Source organism: Scyliorhinus torazame, chromosome 21 (assembly GCF_047496885.1).
Source record: "Scyliorhinus torazame isolate Kashiwa2021f chromosome 21, sScyTor2.1, whole genome shotgun sequence".
NCBI lineage: Eukaryota > Metazoa > Chordata > Chondrichthyes > Carcharhiniformes > Scyliorhinidae > Scyliorhinus > Scyliorhinus torazame.
In genome coordinates this window covers 41,831,809-41,854,211 of record NC_092727.1, presented here as the reverse complement: position 1 = coordinate 41,854,211, position 22,403 = coordinate 41,831,809, and positions in this window count along the sequence as shown.

Here is a 22,403-nt window from a genome sequence, read left to right as displayed (position 1 = left end):
GTTTGGGGTTGAGTCCCCCCCCCCCCCCCACAAAAAAAAACAATCCAATTAATTAAGTAAATTAATTAACTAGTTAAGGGAATTTGGTGCTCATCTTAAGGAGGTGCAGAGAAGCAGACCTGTGAGGGAGCCTCGGGAGCAATTACATCACAGCCAGCAGGTGAGTGATTGGCTTGTAATTGGCAAGTGATTTCTCTCTCTTTGACTTTCTCTTAGCTGTGTAGTGTAGTTCAAATTTAACTTCAGGTTTAAGTCATGGCAGGAGAGCTCAGACCCGTGTCATGCTCCTCTTGTGAGATGTGGCAAGTCAGGGACCCTTCTGATGTCCCTGACTCCTTCATCTGAGAGAAGTGTGTCCAACTGCAGCTCCTGTTAGACCGCTTGACGGCTCTGGAGCTGCGGATGGACTCACGTTGGAGCATCCGCGATGCTGAGGAAGTTGTGGATAGCACATTCAGTGAGTTGGTCACACCGCAGATTAAAATTACTGAGGCAGATAGGGAATGGGTGACCAACAGACAGAGGAAGAGTAGGAAGGCAGTGCAGGGATCCCCTGCGGTCATCTCCCTCCAAAACAGATTTACCGTTTTGGAAACTGTTGGGGGAGATGGCTCACCAGGGGAAGGTGGCAGCAGGCAGGTTCATGGCACCGTGGCTGGCTCTGCTGCACAGAAGGGCGGGAAAAAGAGTGGCAGAGCTATAGTGATAGGGGATTCAATTGTAAGGGGAATAGACAGGCGTTTCTGTGGATGCAAACGAGAATCCAGGTTGGTATGTTGCCTCCCTGGTGCAAGGGTCAAGGATGTCTCGGAGCGGCTGCAGGGCATTCTGGAGGGGGAGGGTGAACAGCCAGCAGTCGTGGTGCATATAGGCACCAACGATATAGGTAAAAAACGGGATGAGGTCCTACAAGCTGAATTTAGGGAGTTAGGAGTTAAACTAAAAAGTAGGAGCTCAAAGGTAGTAATCTCAGGATTGCTACCAGTGCCACGTGATAGTCAGAGTAGGAATGACAGGATAGCTAGGATGAATACGTGGCTTGAGAGATGGTGCAAGAGGGAGGGTTTCAAATTCCTGGGACATTGGGACCGGTTCTGGGGGAGGTGGGACCTGTACAAATCGGACAGTCTGCATCTGGGTGGGACCGGAACCTATGTTCTCGGGGGTGTGTTTGCTAGTGCAGTTGGGGAGGGTTTAAACTAATGTGGCAGGGGGATGGGAACCAATGTAGGAAGTCAGTGGGGACAGAAACAAAAGGCAGGAAGGGAGAGTGTGTAAAGCATGACCTGAGAAAGCAGGGCAGAGAGCAAGGAAGGTCTACATTAAACTGCATTTATTTCAGTGCAAGGGGCCTGACGGGCAAAGCGGATGAACTCAGGGCATGGACGGGCACATGGGACTGGGATATTATAGCTATGACTGAAACATGGCTAATGGAGGGGCAGGACTGGCAGCTCAATGTTCCGGGGTACAGATGCTATAGAAAGGATAGAACAGGAGGTAAGAGAGGAGGGGGAGTGGCGTTTTTGATTCGGGAGAACATGACGGCAGTACTTAGAGGGGATATATCCGAGGGTTCGCCCACTGAGTCTATGTGGGTGGAACTGAAAAATAAGAAGGGAGAGATCACCTTGGTAGGACTGTACTACAGGCCCCCAAATAGTCAGCGGGAAATTGAGGAGCAAATATGTAAGGAGATTACAGATAGCTGCAAGAATAATAGGGTGGTAGTAGTAGGGGACTTTAACTTTCCCAACATTGACTGGGACAGCCAGAGCATTAGGGGCTTGGATGGAGGGAAATTTGTTGAGTGTATTCAGGAGGAATTTCTCATTCAGTATGTGGATGGACCGACTAGAGAGGGGGCAAAACTTGACCTCGTCTTGGGAAATAAGGAAGGGCTAGTGAGAGATCACTTTGGGACAAGTGACCATAACTCCATTAGTTTTAAGATAGCTATGGAGAATGATAGGTCTGGCCCAAGAGTTAAAATTCTTAATTGGGGCAAGGCCAATTTTGATGGTATCAGACAGGAACTTGCAGAGGTAGATTGGGGGAGACTGTTGGCAGGCAAAGGGACGGCTGGTAAATGGGAGGCTTTTAAAAATGTGTTAACCAGGGTGCAGGGTAAGCACATTCCCTTTAGAGTGAAGGGTAAGGCTGGTAGAAGTAGGGAACCCTGGATCACTCGAGATATTGAGTCTCTGGTCAAAAAGAAGAAGGAGGCATATGACGTACATAAGCAACTGGGATCAAGTGGATCCCTTGAAGAGTATAGAGATTGTCGAAATAGAGTTAAGAGGGAAATCAGGAGGGCAAAAAGGGGACATGAAATTGCTTTGGCAAATAATGCAAGGGAGAATCCAAAGAGATTCTACAAATACATAAAGGGGAAAAGAGTAACTAGGGACAGAGTAGGGCCTCTTAAGGATCAACAAGGGCATCTATGTGCAGAGCCACAAGAGTTGGGTGAGATCCTGAATGAATATTTCTCATCGGTATTCACGGTGGAGAAAGGCATGGATGTTAGGAAACTAAGGGAAATAAATAGTGATGTCTTGAGAAGTGTGCATATTACAGAGGAGGAGGTGCTGGAAGTCTTAAAGCGCATCAAGGTAGATAAATCCCCGGGACCTGATGAAATGTATCCCAGGGTGTTGTGGGAGGCTAGGGAGGAAATTGCGGGTCCCCTAACAGAGATATTTGAATCATCGGCAGCCACAGGTGAGGTGCCTGAAGATTGGAGAGTGGCGAATGTTGTGCCCTTGTTTAAGAAGGGCAGCAGGGAAAAGCCTGGGAACTACAGACCGGTGAGCCTAACGTCTGTAGTAGGTAAGTTGCTAGAAGGTATTCTGAGAGACAGGATCTACAAGCATTTAGAGAGGCAAGGACTGATTCGGGGCAGTCAGCATGGCTTTGTGCGTGGAAAATCATGTCTCTCAAATTTGATTGAGTTTTTTGAGGGGGTGACCAAAAAGGTAGATGAGGGCAGTGCAGTAGACGTTGTCTACATGGACTTTAGCAAAGCCTTTGACAAGGTACCGCATGGTAGGTTGTTGCAGAAGGTTAAAGCTCACGGGATCCAGGGTGAGGTTGCCAATTGGATTCAAAATTGGCTGGACGACAGAAGACAGAGGGTGGTTGTAGAGGGTTGTTTTTCAAACTGGAGGCCTGTGACCAGTGGTGTGCCTCAGGGATCGGTGCTGGGTCCACTGTTATTTGTGATTTATATTAATAATTTGGATGAGAATTTAGGAGGCATGGTTAGTAAGTTTGCAGATGACACCAAGATTGGTAGCACAGTGGATAGTGAAGAAGGTTATCTAGGATTGCAACGGGATCTTGATCAATTAGGCCAGTGGGCCGACGAATGGCAGATGGAGTTTAATTTAGATAAATGTGAGGTGATGCATTTTGGCAGATCGAATCAGGCCAGGACCTACTCAGTTAATGGTATGACGTTGGGGAGAGTTAGAGAACAAAGAGATCTAGGAGTACAGGTTCATAGCTCCTTGAAGGTGGAGTCGCAGGTGGACAGGGTGGTGAAGAAGGCACTTAGCATGCTTGGTTTCATTGGTCAGAACATTGAATACAGGAGTTGGGACGTCTTGTTGAAGTTGTACAAGACATTGGTCCGGCCACACTTGGAATACTGTGTGCAGTTCTGGTCACCCTATTATAGGAAGGATATTATTAAACTGGAAAGAGTGCAGAAAAGATTTACTAGGATGTTGCCGGGACTTGATGGTTTGAGTTATAAGGAGAGGCTGGATAGACTGGGACTTTTTTCCTTGGAGCGTAGGAGGCTTAGGGGTGATCTTATAGAGGTCTATAAAATAATGAGGGGCATAGATAAGATAGATAGTCAACATCTTTTCCCAAAGGTAGGGGAGTCTAAAACTAGAGGGCATAGGTTTAAGGTGAGAGGGGAGAGATTCAGAAGGGCCCAGAGGGGCAATTTCTTCACTCAGAGGGTAGTGAGTGTCTGGAATGGGCTGCCAGAGGTAGTAGTAGAGGCGGGTACAATTGTGTCTTTTAAAAAACATTTAGATAGTTACATGGGTATAGAGGGTTATGGGCCAAGTGAAGGCAACTGGGACTAGCTTAATGGTAAAAACGGGCGGCATGGACTGGTTGGGCCGAAGGGCCTGTTTCCATGCTGTAAACTTCTATGATTCTATGATAATGTCACCCGTCCACTAAATTTCTTGATACAGTCATGATTACTCTTCTGCACATTGTCGGAGTCCATATGTTGCAAATTCTTTCCGCTCGTGTAAGGTCACCCAGGCAGTGGAGTAACGGCACTAATCCCCGCCCTGCCTGAGGACCCCTATGTATTCGGTCAGCCAAGCTCGGGTAGTGGAGCAATGGCACTGATCACCGCCCTACCCGGGGATTCCACCCATTCTTGCCCTGCCGCGGCTCATACGCACCCCATCTCCCCATCACTGATTTGGAAAATTCAACAGACCCCACAAACATTTTGAACCCCTTTTTCTAATGAATAAAGTTTGCGTTTTCTGTAAATGTAATCAGTTAAGTAGAAATGTGATGCTGCTGTTGTTTAAAATTTTTGTATTGTAATATAAGTTCCTTTTGTTATTTGCCAGCAGCATGAGCGTAGTTTAAGTAAGGACAGTTAGAGGTTCCCCTTGTGTAAGGAAGTTAAATGAATGATGAAATGTTATAGTGCCCCTTTAGAATTTATAAATGTGTGATGTATTGAAAATAAAAACTTCGGTAAATGCTCCAATACAAAGGACAGAGTAGTATAGAACCTGTCCTTGACTAAGGGTACCAGGCACACCAAAGAACACAAGAAGGATCAGTATTGTGATCCACCACGCTTTGCATTTAGGATCAAGAGGACGGACTGAATCATAGAATTTATAGGGTCAAGAGGACGGACTGAATCATAGAATTTATAGTGCAGAAGGAGGCCATTCGGCCCATCGAGTCTGCACCGGCTCTTGGAAAGAGCACCCTACACAAGCCCACACCATCCCATCCCCATAACCCAGTAACCCCACTCAACCAACACAAAGGGCAATTTTTGGACACTAAAGGCAATTTAGCATGGCCAATCCACCTAACCTGCACATCTTTGGACTGTGGGAGGAAACCAGAGCACCCGGAGGAAACCCATGCACACACGAGGAGAACGTGCTGACTCCGCACAGACAGTGACCCAGCCGGGAATCGAACCTTGGACCCTGGAGCTGTGAAGCAATTGCGCTAACCACTATGTTGCTGTTCTGCCCTGTAGCCATCTGGGATGGCCACTTACAAAGGAAACATGGACACTTGCAAAGGCTCAAGGGAAATATGGCCAATACAGGATTCAGGCAAACTCCGAGCCTAAATGCATATTTGCTAACAGAGAACCAGACAGTATCGAAATCCCTAGCCGATTTGCATTCTAATTGCCCATTTCCCCATGACAAAGGACTTTTACTTAGGTATCAGATACAATTCCAAACACATCGGCGCCACTCCCTTCACCCAAGAAGCCCAAACAGCCAAGGTCAATGATCGCTCAGGACACGCCCAGCAATCAAGGCACCCGCCCCTTTATTGGCCCAAATCGAAGGCAGTAATTGAAGCCTGCCGAATTACTGGATCCAAAGCTAAGGACCACCCAAAAGAACACAAAACCTCCAAAGGATAAAGGGAGACACTGCCATGTGTTCGATCTCCTTTGGCCCTGGCACACCGGCACTCTTCGGTCTGGCCTATACCTGAAGCCAACTGCAGCATCACGACCAGAAGCAAGTTCAAGATCAACGGCCACTACCAAACGAATGAGCCCAGCAGAACCAAAGTTACTTCTCCAGACCCAGCCACTCCAGATCTGAACAAAGGCCTTGTTCCTCTGCCAAAGCCTGAAGATAAGTTCAGGTTGTTGTAGTGTTAGGTATAATTTAGCTAGTGTTTTTATGTTGCATGTGTGAGTTAATCTTGTGTGTAAATAAACTATGTAACTTGAACTAACTGACTGGTTGTTGGGTCTTTGATCGATATCCAGTTGAACTTTGTGGTGTTATCATTTGGTACCTGGTGACGCTGAAAGCAATATCCTCATTGGTAGCGGTCAGACTAATATCTGACTAAAGTAGATACCCCAGACTTGGCAACATTACTGGCGTCTGGTGCCGATGGGCAACGTTATTGGTGACGCTGGTGGGATAGTATTCCACTCATTAAAAAGAGCAACATTATTGGTGTCTCTGGTGTCGATTGGCAACACCAACCCCAACCTCACAGAAGCCTACGTCATTTTTTAAAACATAAATTTTGAGAACCAAATTCATTTTTTACAATTAAGGGGCAATGTAGCGAGGCCATCCACCTACCCTGCACATCTTTGAGTTGTGGGGGCGAAACCCACTCAAACACGGGGAGAATGTGCGAACTCCACATGGACAGTGACCCAGAGCCGGGATCGAACCTGGGACCTCAGCGCCGTGAGGCAGCTGTGCTAACCACTGCACCACCGTGCTGCCCTGAATCCTCCGTCATGATGCAACTTGGAGCACCAGTTATGTAGGAAAAAGTATTTCTTTATCAATTCATTAGAACTTGGCATTCATAAAATGTTTGTTTGAAGCCCAATATCAGGAGACCAAGACAATATTTATCGTGATAAGGGGTCAGCTTGACCTTTTGACCAGGGCACTCTCTGCCATCAACAAAGTTAGTCATGGAATTAGATTGATTCAACTGCAAAGAAGAGTAGAAAGGAAAGATGGTGGCTGCAAAATGTTTTATGAATTAATCAGGCTCTTTTATAAAAAAAAAAAAAAATGAATCCATGTTTGCTGAGAAATTAACTTGCAATATTTTATTAAGCTAAATAATTTGCATATGATTATGAAAATCAAAGTTTTCCTCTATCAAGTTAATGGTATTTGCCATCCAGAAAACATTTGTTTGAATACTAGCAGACTGATAATAACTGCCGGAGATATCAATTGAAAATTAAACTTCAATCAAACAAGGTTAACTGGTTATAAAGGTCACTTACTCAACATTCATATTTATATGTTAAACAGAACTCAATGAGAGTACTCAATCACTTGCCTATCAGACTAAGTTCTTTCTCAATTACAATGCAAATCATCAGTGTGCTACCTTGGCCTGAACACTAGTACAGAAACAAGAGAAACTTCAGGCTCTGCTCCCCATAACTTATCCACTAAGGTTTGCAAACTCCACATCCACCGCCTTCAGAGACGAGGGAATCTCTATATCACAATATAGAGAAGTATGGACCCTTCTGATTCTGTACATTCAGAACATTTTGCATGCCAAGCGAAAAATCCACAAGCAATGAGAGAATTACAATTACAACAGTAAAGCCAAATGCAGCAGATGCTGGAAGTCTGAAATAAAAACAGCAAATCCTGGTTAACCTCAGCAGGGCTGGCAGCATCTGTGGAGAAGGAAACAGTTAAGAGGAATGAAGAGGCAGACTGGAGGGGAAGGTGCAGTGCGGACCAGAGAGGAAGCTGCAAGGCAGGCTGGAGGGCAGGGAAGGGGAGGGGTGGAACGGAGGGGATAGGATGGGGCCGACCAGAGGGGAGGGAGTGGGATGGACCAAGGGGATGGTGTCAGGCTGGGGGGGGGGGGGAGGGTGTCGACCGGGAGCTGGGGAGAATTGAACCGGAGGTGGGGAGGATCAAACGGGGGGCGGGGGGGTGCAGACCAAAGTGGGATAGGGTCAGATGGATGGGGGCGAGGTTACACTCGAGTGGGTGGAGGGGTTGGACCCAAGGTTGGGGGATACGGTGATGAGGACGGTTTGGACCCGGTGGGAGGGCCTGTTCAGGCTGGATGTGGGGTTGGCTCTGACCCAGGGAGGGTGGTGGTTGGGAAGGGGAGGGGAGAGATCAGACTGGAGGGGAACGGGGTGGTGGGACTGGAGGGAGAGGTTTGGGGTTGGAGCCAGGCACAGAAGTATTTGGACTGCGGGGGAGGGAGGTATTTGAACCGGGAAGGGTGGGGGTCGGTTTGCGCCTGAGAGGGAGGGCTTGGTTTGGGCCAGGGGATGGGTGGTGGATCGGGTCCTGCTAGAGTGGTAGATTTAGTGGGCCTGAGAGGGGGAGGGTGGGTTTGTGAGTCAGGGCCACGTCAGGGGTGGTAGCAGGGGTGGTTTCAAGGCGCTCTCGGGAGTTATGTGTATTCTGTGATTCTCAGTCTGGGTATTTCCTCTAAAAAATGAGAGTGGGAAAAGAAAGAGGGAGGGAGGAAAAAGAAATAGAGAGAGACTTCCAGCTTAAGACACAACAAATAAGACATAGGAACAGAATTAGGTCACTCGGCCCATCGAGTCTGCTCATCCCTATTCTGCTGCCTTCTCCCCATAACCCCTGACCCCTTATTAATCAAAAACTTATCTATCTCTGTCTTAAAGACACTCCGTAATTTGGCCTCCACAGCCTTCTGCGGCAAAGAGTTCCACAGATTCACCACCCTCTGGCTGAAATAATTCCTCCTCTTCTCTGTTTTAAAGGATCGTTCCTTTAGTCTGAGATTGTGTCCTCTGGTTCTAGTTTTTCCTACTAGTGGAAACATCTTCTCCACGTCCACTCTATCCCGGCCTCGCAGTATCCTGTAAGTTTCAATAGGTCCCCCCTCATCCTTCTAAACTCCCAACGAGTACAGACCCAGAGTCGTCAACCATTCTTCATACGACAAGCTCTTCATTCCAGGGATAATTCCTGTGAACCTCCTCTGGACCCTTTCCAAGGCCAGCACATCCTTCCTTAGATATGGGGCCCAAAGCTGCTCAAAATACTCCAAATGAGGTCTGACCAAAGCCCCATATAGCGTCTGAAGTACATCCCTGGTCTTGTATTCTAATCCTCTCGACATGAATGCTAACATTGCATTTGCCTTCCTAACTGCCGACTGGACCTGTACATTAACCTTAAGAGAATCGAGAACAAGGACTCCCAAGTTCCTTTATGCTTCTGATTTCCTAAGCCTTTCCCATTTAGAAAATAGTCTGTGCCTCCATTTCTCCTTCTAAAGTGCAAAACCTCACACTTTTCCACATTGTATTCCATCTGCCACTTTTTTGCCCACTCTCCGAGCCTGCTTCCTCAATACTACCTGTCCCTCTCCAGATCTTGGTATCATCTGCAAACTTAGCAACATGCCTTTAGTTCCTTCTTCCAGATCATTAATGTATATTGTAAAATGTTGTGGTCCCAGAACCGACCCCTGAGGCACACCACTCTTCACCAGCTGCCATCCTGAAAGGACCCCTTTATCCCCACTCTCTGCCTTCTGCCAGTTAGCTAATCCTCTATCCATGCCAAGATTTTACCGTTAACACCATGGGTTATTAACTTATTTAACAGTCTCCTATGTAGCACCTTGTCAAAGGCCTTCTGGCCTAGAGTGGAAAGCTGCCAGAAAGTGGAGGGGAGCTTAATCCTAGTGTGGCCACTCCACGGACACTGTACAACTTTGGGTGTGGGGTTAATAATAATAATAATAATAACTTATTGTCACAAGTAGGCTTCAATGAAGTTACCATGAAAAGCCCCTAGCCGCCACATTCTGGCACCTGTTTGGGGAGGCCGATACAGGAATTGAACCCACGCTGCTGACATGGTTCTGCATTGCAAGCCAGCTATTTAGCCCAGTGCGCTAAACCAGCCCCGGTGGATGAGACCCACGCAGACACGGGAAAATGTGCAAAGTCCACACGGACGGTGATCCCGGACCGGGATCGAACCTAGGTTCTTGGCACCATGAGGCAGCAGTGCTAACGACTACGCCCCTGTGCCGCCCATGGACAGGTATTTTCTACTGCAACTGGTTTAGTTCCCTTATTTCAGCTCTTCTATGGGAACAGGACCATCTGCAAGCACCCCTCCAAGTCACACACCATCCTGATTGGAATTATTTTGCCATTCCTTCACTGTCACTGGGACAGCATCCTAGGACCAGCCAGAGGGTCGTGAATCTGTGGAACTCATTGCCGAAGAAGGCTGTGGAGGCCAAGTCACTGAGTACCTTCAAGACACAGATGGATAGCTGCTTGATTAATAAGGGGATCAGGGGTTTTGGGGAGAAGTTAGGATAATGGGAATGAGAAACATGGCAGGCATGATTGAATAGTGGAGCAGATCTGATGGGGCCTATGTCTGCTCCTATGTCTTGTGGTCTAACTCCCACCCTAACAGCATGTGGTGAGTCTACACCACATGGACTGCAGGAGTTCAAGAAGGAAGCTCACCACCACAATCTCAATTTGGGATTGGCAATAAATGGCAGCCTCCTCTGCAGTGCTCACATGAACGAATTGAAACTAAAACACTCAGAAAAACATATTTTTTCTTGTTACATGCCAAAGGCCAAGCTTCTTGGAAAATATGTGAACAGATGTCATGGTCAATACATGTGAACTTCTTAATCATCAAAGGCTTTTATGATTGCTGTGTTTTACCCCCTCATAAAGCAATACCTGATCTTCTGTCTTCAAGTAATCCCAGATGTTCCTTGGAGATATAAGTGATGAGATGTTTCAATTTTGCTTTCCTTTGCTTGATTGAATGTCAAAGTTCCAATCCTCTGCAGAAATGTGCGTAGAGTTGGTGAATCTGAGTGTGATTGCCCATCACGCATGGAATGTTGACAATATATTCTCGAAGTAAAGTCACCGGGCAGCATTTTGCCCCCAAAATGGCAAAGTGTCATTCTTCCATAGAATTTACAGTGCAGAAGGAGGCCATTCGGCCCATCGAGTCTGCACCGGCTCTTGGAAAGAGCACCCTACTCAAGGTCAACACCACACCCTATCCCCATAACCCAGTAACCCCACCCAACACTAAGGGCAATTTTGGACACTAAGGGCAATTTACCATGGCCAATCCACCTAACCTGCACATCTTTGGACTGTGGGAGGAAACCGGAGCACCCGGAGTAAACCCACGCACACACGGGGAGGATGTGCAGACTCCGCACAGACAGTGACCCAAGCCGGAATCAAATCTGGGACCCTGGAGCTGTGAAGCAATTGTGCTATCCACAATGCTACTGTGCTGCTCGCCTTTCGGCGAGAAAATCGGTGCGATTCCTGCAGGCACAGCTGGCACGATCCAGATCACAATCTTGAAGCACTCTGAATTTTTTTTTACCCACATGAAAAACGCCGCGCCTGAGTTGTGAAGTGGCTGACTCACACAGCCCGGGGGGTTATCTGAGTACTTCAATCGAAGGGGCGCCGAATTTAAGCGGCCCCGCAGCACTTGATCTGATTCAAACCAGGAGGAGGGCAACAAGGAAACTAGCTCCTCAATTTACGATGTGGGTCATCGCACCTATGTTGGACGCTGTGGAGGAGAGGTGGGCAAGAATATACCCTTGGACTTGCAGGAGGCCTTCCAGCAAGGTAATGAATCCCGCCTGGGAGATGCTGGCAGCATGGGCCAATGCCAGCAGCCTGACCAAGAGGGCGGAAATGCAATGTCAGAAAACGATGAATAACCTTTTAGGATCAGCAAGCTCCTTGTCTCCTCTTGACACTCGACCCTTCCATCATCCCCAGAATGTCACCTGGAACCTGTAAGTCGCCATCTCGGAGGTTCCCTGCACGCGACCTCCCAGCATGATCTTCAAACCCCACTCTTCATCAAAACCCCTTCCTGCTTAGGTGCGGTGCCCACACATGCTAAATGTCATCAACCTCTGACCCGCCAGTTGTCCAGCTCACATTATCCCCTTTTGTGTCCCTGCATCTGGATCCTGACTCCATTTGAGGAGAGGGCCATGGAGATTGCAGGGGAGGAACAAGAGTGGGCCTGTGTTGAGAGTGAGGTTGGCCTGCAGGAGAAAAGTAAGGAGCCACTACATCTTCATCCTAAAGATCAGTCTCCAGCGAGTGCTTTCCAAACCCATGAAAAGGCCATGTACCAAAACCATGTCCCTTGCCTTGCATGAACATCAGCTGAAGAGCCTGGCCCATCAATCAGCAGTGCCCCACCACCCACACGCGAAACTCCCTCGTAGGAGGGCACGGATGAAGCATCATAGCTATCATGGGCTCTGTTCACCATCACAGAAATGCACACCTTGGGCTAACTTGGCAGGCAGGCTTCTGGGACACTTTCTGGTGAGCACCACACAGCTTCTGACACACATCAAGTGGAGGCAGGAAAGTCCCAGGGATCGGACAGTTGGAGGTTTGTTGGATCCCAGAACTCAGCTGTGCCCTAGGCAGGTGCCTTGCCTCTGGATACGTTCATCCCTCAGCGGCTTGAAATGCAAAAGCAGAACTGGGAATACCAGGAGGGGTTGCCAGCGACATTCCTGTGACTGAAATGCAGAATGGAGTTGTCCTAAAGCTTCCTGTCTCAGGAGATTTAGTCGTTGATACGTGACACCCAGGTCAACACTGCAAAATTAGTGGCCTCAGTAGAAAGCCTCGCAGAGGGGTTAGCACAGTCTTGTGGCATGAGGATGGACTTCTTGAGCTGTGAACAACATGGTGTCCTATAGTGTGAAGTGGGAAGCGATGAAGGCAGCCCTGGTCCTTCTGCCCATGCAAACCCTCACCCCCTCCAGTCTTCCATCCTTCAGCTCCTCTCTGGCCTCTTCTTCTCCTCCTTCCTGGTCTCCCTCCTCATCCGAGGAGATGTTCCACTCCTCCAGGTCTGCATCGGTAAGGTGCTCTTTGCTGCACGATTACACATGGCAAAGGAGTAAGAAATTCAAAATGGAGGGCGAGGAGGATGTACAAATTTCAATTGCCATGGAGGAGGTGGTGAGAAAATGGGAACGTGATAAAGTGTTGGAATATCTGGCTTAGAACGATAGAGATTGATACTCAGAATGCAGAGGAAAACCTCTTCCTGACTCAATTCCAGTGTCTTTATTTGCAATGAGCATGACCCTTTATGGTATATGTACTCACATTGAAACGCACACATTTATTATCTCGGATAATAAAGTGTGTACAACTCTAAAATAGTGAGCCAGGTCACAAGATCCCTTGAACTAATTGGCTTCCACGCTTTGTGAATGGACAGCATCAGAAAGCTTTCAATTAAAAGAAAGGTAAACACAATGAATGCTAAACGGTTTAGTAATGCACTATATATAGTCTATCCAAACAACTATATGATCTCCAGTGTCCCACTGCTGTGATGCAGTGACCTTTCTGAACAGTTTATAATTGCTCTGGTAAGGTGCACATCCAGCATCTGCAAATGTGCCTGGTGCAGACTGCTGCTCTTGATTCCCTGTCGCCTTTGATGGCTGTGGCGGTGTCCTCTGGCAGCCCGAGGCCTAGTGGGCTCTGGGCACCTGGAGGGCTCCTGCACAATGTTTGGGTCACTGACAAAGCGGCTGGGGAAGCTCCTGTCATCCCTCAAAGTGCCTTGAGAGGAGACTTCAAGTGTGTCATGCTACAGCCCCTCCAGCCTCTCAGTGCTGGATGTCACATTCTTTCCTTCAACACCAATGTATCAATCACATGGCAAGAATTGGTGAAACAATAATGTGGGTTCTTTATTTGAGGTTCTGTTGAGGTTGTAGAGATAGACAGCAATTAAAGATACACATCCATAAAGGTACAGATACAGCATATCACAGCACTAAATGGAACCTCCTACTTCCAACATGCACTATTCAATGATTAGATTGGTCCATGTTTGATTGTGTTCCGCTGTTCTCCGATCTATTTAACCGTACTTGATTGCTTAAAACTATGGATGGACTTGAGCTTAAGAATACTTGCACAGTGAGAGTTCCAGAACGAATCTAGGTTCTAGAATTTAGGTTCTAAAATGGGGTGGGATTCTCCATTCTCCCAGCCGCGTGTTTCTCGGCGGCGCGCCATTCACTGGCGGTGGGATTCTCCACTCCCACTGCTTGTTTATGGGATTTCACATTGAAGCCACCTACACTGCCGGGAAACCCGCGGGCGGGGGTGTGCTGCCAGCTGGAAAAGAGAATCCCAATGGCCGGAGAATACCGGCCCATGTGTGTGTACAAAATCCTATAAGTTCTAAAATGTTTGAAAGTAAAGTAAATAAACTGTTGTAGAATTGGAATTGATATTATCTTTGCATTGTTCTGAGATAAATTGGCATCTAAAATACAAAGCTTACTTTTCAATAACATCGCAGGGGAAATCGATCTCTCATTGGTGCAGTGAGCTCATGGCATCAGGCTGCAGATAAGCACTGGTTTAGCACAGTGGGCCAAATAGCTGGCTTGTAATGCAGAACAAGGCCAATAGCGGGGGTTCAATTCCTGTACCGGCCTCCCCGAACAGGCGTCTGAATGTGGCGACTAGTGGCTTTTCACAGTAACTTCATTGAAGCCTACTTGTCACAATAAGCTATTATTATTATTCCTCACCTTAACATCCCAAAGCCTTAACATTAGATTGTCCCTAAATGCCATTGCTCCTGTCATGTCTGAAATCCAATGCCAGCACCACAAACATCTTTTATATAGGGGCTGGTTTAGCACAGTGGGCTAAACAGCTGGCTTGTGCTGCAGAACAAGGCCAGCAGCACGGGTTCAATTCCCGTACCGGCCTCCCCGAACAGGCGCCGGAATGTGGTGACTAGGGGCTTTTCACAATAACTTCATTGAAGCCTACTTGTGACAATAAGCAATTATTATTATTATTGTTATTATTAAGTGCTGAGCCAATGTACCTTTTGAGAGGTCTTCTGGATCTGCCTCTCCATGATACTCACCAGTCTCTCCATGGAGGAAACAATGTGCTTGCCCACTTGAGATATGGAAGAGAACATGGCCTGGATGGACTCCTCCATTCCTCACGCATTCCTGTTCAATGCCTCAGGTAGCCCCATCCCCTACCTGCCTTTGCAACTCCCGCAGGCTGAATGTGACTCTGATCAAGGGGCTCATCATCAGTATGAGCTGCAGTACAGGCCTGACTTCCAACAGCCCTCTGACTGTCAATGCCTGGACTCTCACTGCTCCTGCCATCTGCATTTGTGTGCTTGTGAGGTATTCACCAGTGTGTGACCCAGGGCTGATGCAAATGTGTTCCCACTAAGGTTCTTGTCTCTGCACTGGTGCATTGAGTGGACAAATAAAGTCACACTGTGGCCTCTGAAACAGCTCAATTATCTTCCTTGGATGTGTGAAGACCTTCACAGGGGGCTCATCCTAGCTCTCTGCTGCTTTAGCACCAGGAAAAAACAATTAGATGTCTCATACTGGAATGTTCTACTGTCCGAGATATTTTCAGTGGTTTCCCTTGGTAGCACACTCCATTCCTGCCATTCCATTCTCAGGATCTGAGATAGATTGACCTCCTTGCTCCACTGTCAGCTCAGGCACCTCTGCCTCAGTGCCGATCAACTCCTTCTCTGATCTTTGCCCTCTCCTGGATGTTGCTGGCCTTGCTTTAGTCCCCCAAGCATAAGGGTCTTGTGATGCTCAGAAGGACCTCTCACTGCCAACATTCCCCCGGTCCCATGTTCAGATGCCCTTGTCAAGCATGTACTTTCCTGAGAGGTGGGCACTAGGGACCGTAAATGACAGGTGCCTTTGACACAAACATCTGAAGCCAATACTACAAAAGGATTTGGAGACGGGACAGTGTCTATCAGAGCATGTGGACACACCAGGATTGCAGGGCTCTTCATGGAGCAGAATGCCATTGACTGCATACATGTCGTTTGTCAGGCAGTGCATGTCAACTCAGCCCTAGACTGTGACCAAAAGTATTTTGATTCCAAAGGGAAAAAAAAAAATTATATTGATTCCATGAATGTCCAACTGGAATTTGACCATAGGCAAATGTTTAAGTGAAATGATTCCATATTGCACACAAAAGTCAAATAATCCCACTTGTGCATTTCTTTCGTGCCATCTTACATTTTCTTTTGATTGATTTAGTGTACCCATAAATTTTTATCTCATTGCGCACTGGAGACCAGTGCAGAAGGCAGCAGATGGCCTTGGAGGACAACCTTGGGCACATCTGAGCTTAGAAGGCCCAGCTTTGGACTGCACTATCTTCATGTGGTTGGGGCAATTCTTGTCTGACAGATAACAGAAAATGCATTAATGGAGAGGCCACCAATTCTGTGATTTTTCCAGACATTTATTGAATGAAATGAAATGAAAATCGCTTATTGTCACGAGTACGCTTCAATGAAGTTACTGTGAAAAGCCCCTAGTCGCCACATTCCGGCGCCTGTTCAGGGAGGCTGGTACGGGTATTTATGTCTTATTTATGTTTTATTCCTTCATGGGATATGGGAATCATATGATGATAGTTGTCATTACTGAGACTAGCTTTATATTCCAAATTTATTAATTTAATTTAAATTCCATCAGCCGACTTGGTGAGATTTGAACCCGTGCCTCCGAGCATTAAGCTACTCGTCCATTGATTACTTATCCATTGACATGAATACCATCTTCTCTGATCTCCTCCAATCTCCTGGAAATTCAGCACAGGTTTCCTGGCAGGCTTTCCAATGCACCAAGCATTTAGTTGTTCCTCCCCATCAGTCTTTGTTTGCAGGCTGCATAATCAAAGTGTTCATCCAAGATCTCTGCAGCAGAACCTGTGTGCAGCCTCACCCTCCAATTCCAATTCTCTTCTCGCACCTAGTGGTGCACTAAGGCAAACTTTCATCTGTTTCCACGGCGAATAATTTATGGAACCGGTCACCAGTCAGTCACCAGGGGCTAATAGCTTGAGGGGCACCACTCCACATCAAGTGTGGCTGACTAGGGCCGGGATTCCCCGAACCCGCGGCAGGTCGGAGAATCGCCGGTGATGCCAGAAATTCCCATCACGCCGCTCCGACGCTGGGACACGATTCTCCGCCAGTGGCGCGCACGCGGTCGATGCGGCGCCAGTCGGAGTCTGTTTCGGTTCTCCGCGGTCGAACGGCCGTGTTCCGGCCGGCGTGGTTCCAACCTGGTACCACCCAGTGGGAGCTCGGACCCGCGGCCACCGTGGCCGTCCTAGTGGGGAGATCAGGCTCGGGGGGGGGGCCTGCACGACGGCCAGGCCCGTGATCAGGGGCTACCGATCGGCGGCCGCGCATGATCTGGAGGGGGCCTACCTCCTTCCGCGCGGACCCGCTGTGTCGCTATGCCAAGTTGCGCACCGCTGGCATGGTAACGGCCACCACGTGCATGCTCCGGCGCGGAAACGGCCACCACGCTCATGTGCGGACCCGCGCTGGCAGTGCAGGGCCGCGTATCAGTGCTGGAGCAGTGCGCAGCACTCCGGCGCAGTGATGAACCCCTGTGGCCCACTGAATCGCTAGGCCAAGAGGCCCGTTGATGCCGGTGTGAAACACTCCGGTGTTTACGCCGGCGTCAACACTTGGCCGGGATTTTGGACAATCCCAGACAACGAGTCTCTCCCACTCTTACCACAAGCCATTGGCATATTTTTTGGAATCATTTGAAGGTTGATACACTCAACCTGTTTGACAACGTTAAGAACTTACCTTTCGTGGCCAGAGGTGGGACCCGGGGTTTCTAGCTCAGGTGTAAGGATTCTACCAACTTTGTCACATGACCTCTTGCAGCCTCACCCTCTGGCCAGCTATCATTGTCCAGTCGTGGCCACAGATCACACCCATCCCCCACCCTATCCCTACATCACCACTTAATCTGCACATCCCTGGGCACTGAGGGGAAATTGATTATGGCCAATCCACCTCACCTGCTCATCTTTGGACTGTGGGAGGAAACCAGTGGACCTGGAGGAAACATGGGGAGAACGTATAACCTCCACACAGACAGTCACCCAACGCTGGGTCCCTGATGCTGTGAGACAACAGTGCTAACGGCTGTGCCGCCCATAAGCAGATTCCGCCTCCAGGCTCGCCATTAAATGGTGCAGTGTCAAAATCTGAACTGGTTACGGTGAGTGTGGATTTTATTGACAGTCTGTGTCTCCTTGGTCACTTGACCAGAAGGAAGGCACAGGAGTAAGGTTGGCATGTCGAAAGTGGTGGAATGTAGGAAGTGCAGGCATTACCCCATCTGGAAGAGAGAGTGGAAGAGAGGATGGGGGGGGTTGCAGTGAGGGGGAATATGAGAAGGAGGATTAGGTGTGAGAATACCATCATCTTCGATGGTGTCAGGTCCTCTTTTGATCATGGCCTCCGCAATGGCCCCCCCAGTAATGACCAGTACCATCTCTTCCACATGCTTTGAACATGCAGGTATTCCTCTCCCTCTGTTGTTAGTTAATGCTGCCTCTGTTTATGTACTGCCTTCTTCTGCAAGAGAAAGAAGACCATGGGTGTTGTGCAATTTGCTTGCCTTACGTGGCAGTTCAGTAGCTGGCAATGTCTTTGAGCAATGAGGTGGGGTTGTCAAGCTTATGGGGCGGGATTCTCTGATCCTGAGGCTAAGTGTTGACGCCATCGTAAACGCCATCGCGTTTCTCGTCGGCATCAACATGGCCTCAGGAGCAGCGAATCTGACCCCTACAGGAGGCCAGCATGGCACTGGAGCGACCCACGCCGCTCCAGCTGCCGATCCCGGCGGCAACGTGTGCATGCGCAGTGGGACCGGCGCAAATGCCCACATGCGCGGTGGCTCCCTTCTCCGCACCGGCCCCGACGCAACATGGCATAGGGCTGCAGGGGCCGGTGCGGAACAAAAGAGGCCCCAGCCCGAGAAGCTGGCCCGCAGATCGGTAGGCCCCGATCGCGGACCAGGCCACAGCGGAGGCCCTCCCGGGGTCGAACTCTCCCTCCCCCCACCAGGCCGCCCCCGGATCCATTAAGGATGAGGTTCGGCCGGGTAAGACCAGGTGTGAATGGCGCTGGAGGGACCCAGCATCATCCTCCACTGTAAACACTGCCTTCCGAGCGTGAACGTCACTTTGCCTTCTAACTCCTCATCTAAGACCTTCAGTGCAGCTCCCATAAACTTTGGAGCCCAGTCTCCCCCATGCTGTGCCATTGATCAATGTTTCCAGGACAGAATCAGCCAGAGGATGGCTCCCTGCATCTGCTTATGTCACAATGCACCTCCACTTTAAGAGATGCTGGCTACGTTAAGTGGAGCAGCCTAGCTCGCCTCGAATGATTTCAAACTCCCTACTGAGTCACGGAGCTTCTCCGCATTGGCTGTAAGCTGCAGCCGTGTTAATCAGAAGGCAGTGAAAAATTGGAGTGTCTGTGTGAAATTCTGGGCAGTGACTGATATTGCATAACACCTAAATCATTGCCTTTTTAGCGAGAGGCAGCCATCTGATGTATGTAATTTGAGGGCTTCAGTTCTGATGTGGAACACTATCATCACTAACAGCTGAAACAGGTCCTTGGAACAGCTGTGGCTTGATTTGAAACTTAAAATCACAGGAATTGTACCACACCGTGTCAAGCCATTCAGCCCATTCTATCTGTGCTGGCTGAAATAGAGCAATCCAGCACTATTCCCACTTTTTTGCTCTTGCTCCATAGCCCTGTTGGTCACAACTATTAAGGTATGTGATGTGTTGGGTGTTCTGGATCACATACAGGTCACCAACACTTGAAATAGTGCAACACTATTTTATTGAATCATTAACTGTTTAAACATACTTAGACTGTGGGATAATACGATACTAGCTTTAACTAAAGCCCTTTGCCTTGTCCTAACCAGTCGATGCACTCAGCACATGGTGAATGTCTGTGTTGCAGGCTGTGAGCTCTGTCCTTCTAGCCAGCTGCAACTCGAATGCGCGGGAACTCTGATGCCCCCTATCTTTATAGTGCGTGTGCTCTCACTGGTGATTAGCTGCGGTGTTGTGTGTTTTGATTGGTCCCACTGTGTGTCCATCAATGTGTGTCTGCACCATGATATACTGGTGTATATTATGACATCCCCCCTTTTATAAAGAATGTACCTGCGTGGCAATAAATAGTATATGGTGAATGTTCCTGACTACGTGTGTGCGAAATATTTACAGGACTATGTGCTTAAAAACTAAGCTATTTACATGGGAAGGTGCCTGGTGCAGAAAAAAACAGTGTGTCACAAGAACAACGAGATGAACACTACATACAAACCACTTGAACGATTAAACGGAGGAAAAGAACAAATCAGAAAGTCCATACGTCCACAAAGTTCACAAATTAAGTCTCTGAGGTGGGCGACGAATTCTGGTTGACCGCCTCAAGGGTGGGTCGGGAGCCGCCGGCTGAGGAGCGGGCTGGACTGCATCAGAGTGAGGAGGATGCAGAGTGACAGGAATCTCTGCATAGTCCAGGTCAGGGTCAACAGGAGGGCGTGTTAATGGTGGAGGATCACATAGCGTGCGCGGAACGAGATGAAGGGCACGTCGATTGCGGCGCAGAATGGAGCCATCCGGTAGATAAACCAGGAACGAGCGGGGGGGCCACCTGCCGAAGGACCACAACGGTTGCAGACCAGCCACCATCCGGAAGATGGATGCGGACGTTGTTATCTGGAGCCAGAGCAGGGAGATCAGCTGTACGGGAGTCATGAGCCATCTTGTGCTGTGCACGAGACAGCTGCATCCGGCGAAGGACCGAAACGTGGGCGAGGTCTGGGACATAAATGGACGGCATCGTCGTCCTCGGGGTGCGACCCATGAGCAGTTGGGCTGGCAACAGGCCAGTGGACAGTGGGGCCGAGCGATAGGCCAGCAGGGCGAGGTAAAAATTGGACCCAGCATCGGCATACCTTGCAGAGGAGCCGTTTGACTATGTGGACGCCCTTCTCCGTTTTGCCGTTGGATTGGGGATACAGGGGACTGGATGTCACATGCACAAAGTTGTACCTCCTGACAAAGTTGGACCATTCCTGGCTTGCGAAGCAGGGGCCATTACCCGACATCACAGTGAGTGGGATGCCGTGTCGAGCAAAGGTGTCCTTACAGGTATGAATGACTGCAGAAGATGTGATGTCATGTAAATGTACCACCTCCGGGTAGTTTGAAAAGTAGTCTACAATCAGGACATAGTCCCTGCCCAGTGCGTGGAACAGGTCGATGCCTACCTTGGACCAAGAGGACGTGACCAACTCATGGGGCTGTCGGGTCTCACGTGGTTGGGCCGGCTGGAAGCGCTGACAAGTGGGGCAGTTGAGCACTGTGTTGGCGATGTCATCATTGATGCCGGGCCAGTACACTGCCTCTTGGGCCCGTCGACGGCACTTCTCCACGCCAAGATGGCCCTCGTGTACCTGTTCCAAGATGAGCTGGCGCATGCTGTGTGGGATGACAATGCGGTCCAGTTTCAGGAGAACACCATCGACTACCGCCAGATCATCTCTGATGTTGTAGAGCTGCGGGCATTGGCCCTTGAGCTACCCGTCTGTTAGGTGGCGCATGACACACTGTAGCAAAGGGTCAAGCGTTGTCTCGCGGCGAATTTGGACGAGGCGTTCATCCGTGGCAGGTAGATTGGAGGCCTCGAAGGCCACATGGGCGTCAACCTGGCAGACGAATCCCGCTGGGTCACATGGAGTGTTGACTGCCCTGGAGAGAGCGTCGGCAATGATTAGGTCTTTGCCCTTGGTGTATACCAGCTGGAAGTCGTATCGCCGGAGCTTGAGAAGAATACGCTGGAGGCGAGGCGTCATGTCGTTCAAGTCTTTCTGTATTATATTGACCAGCAGGCGATGGTCGGTCTCGATGGTGAATTGGGGAAGGCTGTACACATAATCATGAAACTTGGCGACATTGGACAAAAGGCCCAGGCACTCCTTTTCTATCTGCGCACAGCGCTGTTCCATGGGGGTCATGGCGCGTGATGCATATGCAAAGGGGGCCCATGATGAGGCCTCATCGAATTGCAGGAGCTCTGCCCCAGTGCCGGAGTGACTGGCATCGGTAGAAATTTTTGTCTCTTTCGCTGGATCAAAAAAGGCTAAGACCGGGGCCGTGGTATTGGTTTTGAGTTCTCTCCATTCGCGCTCATGGGCAGGAAACCATTGGAAGGCTGTCGTCTTCCTGACTAGGTTCCTGAGAGCTGTGGTATGAGAGGCGAGGTTAGAGATGAACTTCCCGAGGAAGTTGACCATGCCCAGAAATCGGAGGACCGCCTTCTTATCTTCTGGCATTTTCATGGCTGTGACAACAGCCACCTTGTCCGCATCCAGCCGTACACCCAACTGGGAGATGTGGTCCCCTAGGAACTTGAGTTCTGTCTGACCAAAGGAGCATTTTGGTTCTGTTGAGGCGTAGGCCCTGCTCCCGTATGCGTTTGAACACGCGCTGGAGGTGACTGATATGCTCCTGCGGGGTGGTGGACCAAATGATTATGTCGTCGACACAGATGTGAACACCTTCAAGCCTTCCATCATTTGTTCCATGATCCTGTGGAACACTTCTGAAGCCGATATGATCCCAAATGGCATCCTATTGTAACAATATCTGCCAAAGGGGGTGTAAAAGGTGCACAGTTTCC